This window comes from Nannospalax galili, unplaced genomic scaffold, assembly GCF_000622305.1.
Source record: "Nannospalax galili isolate Female #2095 unplaced genomic scaffold, S.galili_v1.0 scaffold41, whole genome shotgun sequence".
NCBI lineage: Eukaryota > Metazoa > Chordata > Mammalia > Rodentia > Spalacidae > Nannospalax > Nannospalax galili.
In genome coordinates this window covers 2,473,286-2,482,121 of record NW_008344991.1, presented here as the reverse complement: position 1 = coordinate 2,482,121, position 8,836 = coordinate 2,473,286, and the positions used below count along the sequence as shown (strand labels likewise).

General features: G+C 38.2%; 1 protein-coding gene across 2 annotated transcripts in view; it reads left to right on the top strand.

The window, feature by feature from the left end:
* Tet2 (tet methylcytosine dioxygenase 2) overlaps positions 1–8,836 on the top strand; it is a 99,500-nt gene that overhangs the window by 66,091 nt on the left and 24,573 nt on the right. The window lies entirely within an intron of this gene.

Here is an 8,836-nt window from a genome sequence, read left to right as displayed (position 1 = left end):
GTTCTAGAAAGGCAAAACATAAACTCAAATAAGGAAGCAATTCCAAGATTAATTCATGGATAACTGAGGATTGAAAAGGTCATTTTCATCTTCCACTGTCTTCCACAGCTGGGAGTTGGGCAACTGGTTGAGTTGAGTTACAAACTACAAATAGATTTATTTCTTTTTTCTTTTTTGTCTTTTTGAGACAGGGTCTCCCTGTAGCACAGCTGGCCTGAAGCTTACTGTGTAGACCAGGCTGGCCTTGAACTCACTGAAATCCACCTGCCTCTGCCTCCCAGTGCTAGGAAACTAGATTTATTTCTGAACTGCCCAAAGTTTTCACACCTGAAGTGCAGAGTTCTCTTGCTTCAACATTAGTGACATTTGCCCCTGAATTTGCCTCCCTCAAGTAATCTCAACTTGATTAAAATGTTTTTGTACTGTTATTTAGGATAACAAAATTTAAAACTTGAAACAAGGGAGTTAAATACTCCCTCTCTAAGCACTGGCACATCAGGAACAGAGTGTGTGTGTGTGTGTGTGTGTGTGTGTGTGTGTGTGTGTGTATAGAATATCCCTAATAACTTAGAAAGGCTTGGGCCTTCTCTGTGTATGTTACTATTCTTACATGTACACAGGATCTTTGTCAAGAGATGTGAAGTACATCTTGATTTCTCCTTTCTCCTTGTTAAAATCAAGTTCTTAGAAGAAGAGAAATATTGAAGTTAATGTCACCTTAATGTTCTCCATACTACCGTATGAAACATTACAGCTTGGTCTGTTGGTGTAGGCTTGTGATCTCAGCTGCTTGTTGGTACAGGATTCCAAATTCAAGGCCAGCCCAGAAAAGTTAGCAAGACCCAGTTTCAAAATAGAAAATAAGGGACTGGCTAAGGGCACTGGGTGCTCCTGCAGAGGACCCCCGTTTCATTCCCAGCACCATATGGCAGCTCACAACTGTCCATAATTCCAGTTCCCAGGGATCCAATGCCCATTTCTGACCTCTTTAGCATTGTACGATACAAGTACACTTACATGCAGGAAAAATACCTATAAAATAATAAAAAAAATCAAAGTATAAAATAATGACTAGGTATATAGCTTTTTGAGACACAGTGCTTGCCTAGTGAGAGTAAAGCTGGGTTCAGTCCTTAGTCCTGGGAAAAATATATATCCCGCATAAGTAAATGCACACTTGCTCAAGTCCAGCCTGGGCTGCATAGTGAGTTCAGTCAGTCAGACTACATAGGAGACCCTGACCAGAAACAGCAAAAAAAAAATGGGGAGAGGATGGAGGTCTTTGTTTGCCTGGTATGCGTAAAGCCGTGGGTTCCACCCTCCATCACTGCACAACATGGGGCAATCCCAACAGGTAAAAGCAGTAGGATCAAAAGCTCAAGTTCATCCCCTACTACACACAGAGTTGGAAGCCAAACTGGGATACAGGAGACTATGTCTCAGAAAAGCAAAATAAAATTGCTTTAATATTGTTATTATTAAGTGAATGAAGGGTATTTTACATTTTATAAATGTTCTATAAAATCACTTTTCTATAGGACTTACCAACTGTACTTGCTCTTACATAGCAATTAAGAAAATTAAACTAGGGCTGGAGAGATGGCTTAGTGGTTAAGAGCACTGACTGTTTTTGCAGAGGACCCAGGTTCGATTCCCAACAGCCACTTGGCAGCTAACAGCTGTCCGTAATTCCAGTTCCAGGGCATCCAACCTCTTCTGACTTCCCTGGGCATTGCACAACATGAGTGCACTTACACAAATGCAGGCAATACACTCATACACATAGAATAGAAAATAAATTTTTTTTCAAAATTAAATGGAGGAAATTTGAATTTAGAGCATGGAAGTCCAAATCAACATTTTGGTTGGGTTTAGTGCTTTGTCCTCAAGGATATTCAGTAGACATTCATAATGATGTCCACTGTCTTATTATACATTTTTATTTGAGACAGGAGCTTAGCTTACTTTGCCCAGACTGGCCTAGAACTTTAGATCCTCTCCTCAGCCTCAGAAGTGCCAAGATTATAGGCATGTGCCACCAAAATGGCCTGTTGAACATATCTTAAAATAAAAGCATGGTTGACATAAATTTTGTGTTCCACTTTGGCAATATGAATGTAACACTGGTTTGGAGAATATTGCCATGTATATAAGAAGCGTAATAAAATATATCATCTTTCCTAACAGTGAGTCTGCCAGTGGAATAAAGCTTGTCAATGGACGAGACAGGGCTACAAGCAGTGATTCCCCTAAAGCTGATGCTGAAACAGACTTTAGTGGATTCATTTGGCACACATAACCACCCTGAAATATTGACTTACCACTAATTTGCCTATATTTACTATAAACAGGACTCATCTGATGATGGTATTTTATATGTACATATAGTATTAGACCATGCAGTGAAATGTATTTTTATAGGAAGTTTACTACACTACAGTATAGATGTATAATCTTTTTGTCTCCTTGCAAAAAGATATGAGATTTATCTGATGTATATATTTTTTTACTTGAGCAGAAAAAGACATCCCACCTATGAAACCAATAAGCCAAAAAGAAAACAACAAAAATCCCTCCACAAATTTTGAGCATCATCTACAGTTTTATGTAGTGTGAGATGCAGCCCTACCATCTGAGTGATTCAGGAAGAGTCAAATGGTGTTGAGCTAAATTACAACCCTAAATGCATATTGGTGAAATGAGATGCTGATCCATTTGCACACTAATGTGCTATTTTTAAGTCATGCATCATGGTGTCTTCAAAGAGGACTGTCATAATTATGATGGATTAGACTGCAGAATCAGCCCTCCGTGTAGTAATTGTTTCACAGATGCTGCAGATGTGACTTGAATTTATAATTAATTATTGTCAGAGGCAGGAAAAAGCACAAAATTAAATGTCGAAGGAAGACTGCTATGGCTAAAACCTGTTTTGCTTTTAGGAAACCGAAATGCTAACAAGCTGTATTTTGAGCTGTGATAACGCTTTGTAAGCCTGCATCTCTGACGTAATTGACAATGGTCACTCTCGTTCTGGCTTGCCTTCTCTGAATTACTCTGGTATTAGCTGCTAATATCATGGAATGGCATAAAATGGTTGCACTTTCCTATTTCTGTTAAATTACTCTTGTAATTTTACCTTAAGACTCCTTATAGTATCTATAGTTGGCAAGTTTTGGTTGTATAGTCAGCCAGGGGTCATGAGGACTATTAGCATAAAAGGATGGACATAAAATATGGTTAGTGCGTTCTAAATTACAACAGGTTTCTTTCTGATTTAAGTTATGCCAGTCATTTAAGTTTTTGCCTTTGAAAAACGCCAAAGCTAGTTTTGTAATTTGAATATTGTATTTCACTCATTACCATTGTTAGCCTTTGAAAACAAATGGATTAAGTGGGAACACGTTGTTCTTTCACCAAGGAACCAGAAATAAAGTTTCCTGAGGTGGTTTGGGTGTGCAGCATTAGAAGTGCTCCTCCCATTTCCATCCCTCCTGTGGCAGCTCAACAGCTCCCTCTCCTCAGCATAGCACTGGCTCAGGCAGAGCAGGATGTGTATAATTTTGCATTAGCCCCATACCATAGTACTTGCAATAAAGGAGGTTTCGGCTGGTACTTGACGGAATAAATGAATGAGCCAGTGTGTTTTGAAAATTTTCTCAATGACTTTAGATACAATTTGTAAGTTACTTAAACCTATTAGAGAAACAGCAGCAACCAGTATGGTGGCACACACATGTAATCCAGCACTCAGGAGAGTGAGGCAGAAGGATTTCCTGTTTAAAAGTCAGAATAACTATGGCAACTCCAAATTCCATGTTCTAAATGTTTGTTTACATTTTATTTACTCCAAGCCATGAAAGGAAATAAGGCATTTCAAAAAGACAAAAGCCCTTAATCATGTTAATAACTATAGACCTATAGACATAATAAAATACTGTCATTTAAGCTGGGCATGGTGGCACATGCCTTTAATCCCAGCACTTGGGAGTTCAAAGCTAGCCTGATCTACATAGTGAGTTCCAGTCCAGTTGGGGCTGCAGGAAGTCCCTGTCTCTAAAAGACAGAAAAAAAAAAAAGGAAGAAAGAAAAAGAAAGAAAGAAAATATTGTCATTTAAAGTATTGTATATTTAATATCAAAATCTCCTCACTTATGCATTTTTCTTGACAGTCTCCCTAGTCCCAGCCTGTGTGGAAGTCACTATATAGACCAGGCTAGCCTCAATCTCAGAGATTTGCCTGCCTCTGTCTCCCAAGGGCTAGGATTAAAGGTGTGTGCCACCACACCTGATGTAAACTATGCATTTTGTGTGTATGTTAGGTCATGGGAAGGGCTTCAGGGTACTGTCAAGTGCTTGAGCATGTCCCCAATGAGAGCTATTTTCATACCTAACCTCAGCCAAATTCCTCAGTATTCACATAGGTAAAGAGGGAAAAAGGAACAAGGTCCTTCTGATACTCTGAAATGTTTCGTATGTTCTTTTTTGTTTTTCTGTTTGCTGGTCGGTTTGTGGGTTTTGTTTTCTGTTTTTGTCTTTTTGGGACAGGGTCTCTCTGTAGCCCCAAGCCTGGCCATGTTTCATGTTAGGACTATTAGTGCCTGCCATCCCTTATATTTAAATGTCATTTTAAAGTTCCTTAACCTTTCAATGGTGAAAATGCCATTGCTTTACTCTATTTTTTTAATTTTGTGTTTATGAGTATATTGCCTGCATGTGTATAAGTGCACTCATGTTGTGCAACACCCCTGGAGATCAGGCGTTTTTAAATCAACCATGCTATGGCATGTAGTGTTGGCCATGCAAAGCATCCTGGCAAGCCTAACCTGCCAGCCTCTCCAGATGTTCCTCAGGGACCTTCTCCTGTATATAAACTTCTGACCATTTTTAAAGCTTTATTTTTATTTTGTGTCTGAGTGTTTTGCCTACATGTATGTAAGTGCACCATGTGTGTGCAATCCCCACAGAGACCAGAAGAAGATGTTGGATACCCTAGAACTTGAGTTAGTGGGCAGTTGTTAGCCACTATGTCGGTTGTAGGAATCAGACCTACGTCTCTTAACCACTGAGCCATCTCACCAGCCCATGAACTTCATACCTTTTTATATTTTCTTGGCTTTTTGAGATAGGTTTCCCTGTAGCCCTGGCTGGCCTGGAACTCACAACATAGCTCAGACTGGCCTCCATCTCACAGAATCTGCCTCTGCCTCCTGCCTCTGCCTCCCAAGTGCTGAGATTAAAGTCATGTGCCAACATACCCTGTCTTCCTACCATTTTTAAGGAAAAAAAATCATCCTAATTTTAGTGGGTCATTTTGTCCTGAGTGAATCATTATTCCTCTTACAAAATTGCTTCTTAAGCTGGGTGTGATTGCCATCCCCAGCTACAGAGTGAGACTCTGTCTCAATATAATGATGATGAGTTGGGCGTTGTGGCACAGGCCTTTAATCCCAGCAGAGGTAGGCAGATCTCTGAGTTCCAGGCCAGGCTGGTCTACATAGTTCCAGACCAGCTGGGGCTACAGGGATACCCTATCTTAATAAGATTATATACATATATATATATGTATGTATATATATGTGTGTGTATATATAGGTATATATATGTATATGTATGTGTATATATATATATATATATGATGAAACTGCTTATTCTAAAATGCAACTTCATGTAGCGGGTGTTTATAGATATATTATTTGGCAGAGATTACCTCATGCTAATGATTACTGTCTACAAGCCTCTAGTAATTGCATTACTTTTAAAGTGTCTGAATATACAGTTGCACAAGAAAATAGCATCCAGAGTGGTATTGCACACTACATTATGCATTCTTTGTAGGCTAAAGTTTGCAAGTCTATTTAATCTTATTCTCAAAAAAGTAGATAATATTTTCAGTATCAGTTACTTCTTATAGCAGATATGAGTGAATAAAGCATATTTCTGTTATTTTCAGAGAGGGGAAATGAAAGGATAATTTCCCCCCATCATGAGATGTTGATAGGATAACAGCTTAATTCAGGAGTTATTAAGGTAGACAGGGTCATTGGGTAGAACCTACTACCAACTTTTGTCTTTTGCATTTATTGGCTATATGTATGTTTGGACATGTGAACCATTACTTGCTTGTGGAGGCCAGAGGACACCTGTGCCAATCTGTTTTCTCTGCTTCCACCATATTGTATCTGGGGCTCAAACTCAGATTTTGAGACATGACAGCAAGTGCCTTTATAGGCTGAGCCATTGCTGAGCCCTGGGGTGGATTTCTAAGAGGGAGAGACTAGCACTGTCATGCTTCTTTCCCTGGCCATGATGCCTTGTACTCCCTCCAGACCTGACCAGCAACAAGAGATTGAAGAGCCAAAGTAAATCTCTATAACTTCGAATAATAGCTCCATATCAAAAATGTGTAGGTATTGAAACATCTTTTCTTTTGTAGTCATTTAATTAGAAAAAAAATTGAATGCCATTTTAACTGATTATTGGGTGAATACCTACAGCATATAACTTGAAGGGTTTTGTTTTCATATAATCATGGCTGTAGGTCAACTTGAAAATAAAACTCCAGGACAGGTAGTGTTTTCATTATTTCTGTCTACACTGAGCAAAAGAAATAATGCTCCTCAATATCACTATGAAAATACTAGGTAGGTAACTTAAACTGTACTGTACAGATGGGTTCAAGATCATATGATATTCTATGTATGCATTTAAGTGTGGTTTAACATAGAGCAAAGACAAAAGCAATATTGCCCTTCCACTCTCTAAAATAGTAGCTTGTTTATTCATAGACTTAGCAAATAGCCCTTAGTGACACATAACATCATTACTATAATAATTTTTCTTCCCTTCCTAAAAAAGTTAGTCATTATCTCCTCACATCTAGTGGTTTACCCAGGAAATGAATTGCTGCCACAGAATAATTCTGCTGATAAGTTTAAATTAGTATTTTTAAATGGTCATTGTGTTTAAATCTTTATATTAAAATGAATTTCGCTTTAAGTCATTTTATTTCTTCTTGGGAGCTATTATTACGCTCAAAAGTATTTGCAAGCCCCATCTATTATAATTTTGCCCTTGACACTTTAAAGAATGTCTAAATTGATGTGGAATGGATCATAATAGTGTAAGGTATTGAATGCTCAAAATACTTTATAACTATAAAATTCCATAGGATAACTTTGTATATGTTGCCTGCAATATTTTAACTTATCATAAATGTATATATGCACATAACTTTAACTTTTATTGCTGTATATGTGAATTGATTGCAGAATCGCCCCTTGCTCTTTTCTACTTTTCCCTTCTTCTCGCCCCTCCCCCTCCCTTTCTTTCTTTGGGTTTCTTGACTTTTTAAGACTAATCAATCAAGAACTATCAAATATGCACTGTATGGTATATATGGAACCTTTAATTTTTTTCTTTTAGTTTTTTGAGACAGGGCTGCTTTGGAACTCATTATGCCAACTATGCTGGCCTCAAACTCAGAGATCCATCTGCTTCTGTATCCTAAGTGCTGGGATTAATATTTTTTGTTTAATGCTAAATTCAACAAAACATTTTTAATTATTAATTTTTAAAGAAAGTCTTATGTAGCCCAGGCTGGCTTTGAATTCACTATGTAGATGAGGATAACCTTGAACTCTGCATTCTTCTGCCTCTACCTTCCTCTGGAGTTACCTGTTACCATATGGGTTTATGCACTGCTGGGAATTGAAGCCAGGGCTTTGCATGCTATACACGTAATCTACCAACTGGCCTTCATCCCCGGCCTACGCTTTTAATCCCAGCACTCAGGAGGCAGAGGCAGGCAGATCTCTGTGAGTTCAAGGCCAGCCTGGTCTACATAGTTTGTTCCAGGACAGCTGGGGCTAGCTGGGGCTACAGGGAGACCCTGTCTCAAAAAAGACCCCCCCCCAAAATATATATATGCCTTATTTCAAGGACTCAGTACCTGTGTGTGACTAGATGCTGTGTTGGATAATGCGTATCTAGCCTATCAACATTTGGAAGGATGGAATCCAGGTAGAAGGCATCACTTTGGCGTCTGTATTAAGTCATTCATGCACATGCTAAAACCCAAGACACTTGAAAGCAGTTTCCTGCCCTACAGCTGCTCTTTTTGTCTTGAGGAAATACAGTTTGGCCCATTTGGTACATATTTGTTTGATTGTTTTATGGAGGTTATGGCATTCTTTGTGATAACAAAAGGTTAGAAACAGCATAAGTGCTCATGGATAAAAGATGTGTTTGTTTATGGAATAGTCACAAAATGTGACCTTATAGGTGTTGAAAGAAATAAGGTATCTTCCTGTATTTGCAGATGACAGTATCTCCAGGTGAGAGCAGCAGAGTGCTCACAATATTACTTTAAAAGAAATTTGAGAGCCTTATTTGAATAAAATTACTGCTCCACCTGGCCCTTTTCAGAGTATCTCTGGGTGTGTTTGTCCACCTGAGTTTGCCTCTTTTGTTCAGACAGTCTGATAGCATTTTATTGCAATAAAAGGTCCACAGTTAAGTTTATTTACTTTTCTACTATAATTGCAATATTTTTATTCCAATAAAGTTTGATTACTATTTTTTTTGGCTTTTTAGTTGATTCCCTCATTGCCCAGTGTAAAACCTTGCAATCTTTACTTTCCAGGGTTTCTACCTTTTTTCTTCTTTCTCATTTACCTCATTTAAAAAGAATTGGCTCTTCTAATAGAACATTTTAGCCCAAACAAAGTTTTTTCTTCTATTGATAGGTTAAGTGAAATGAGAAATATGTGGGGGGAGATAAAGAATAAGTATATTAGTGGAAAAGTAACATGATTTTGAAGATGTGCTTGTTTGT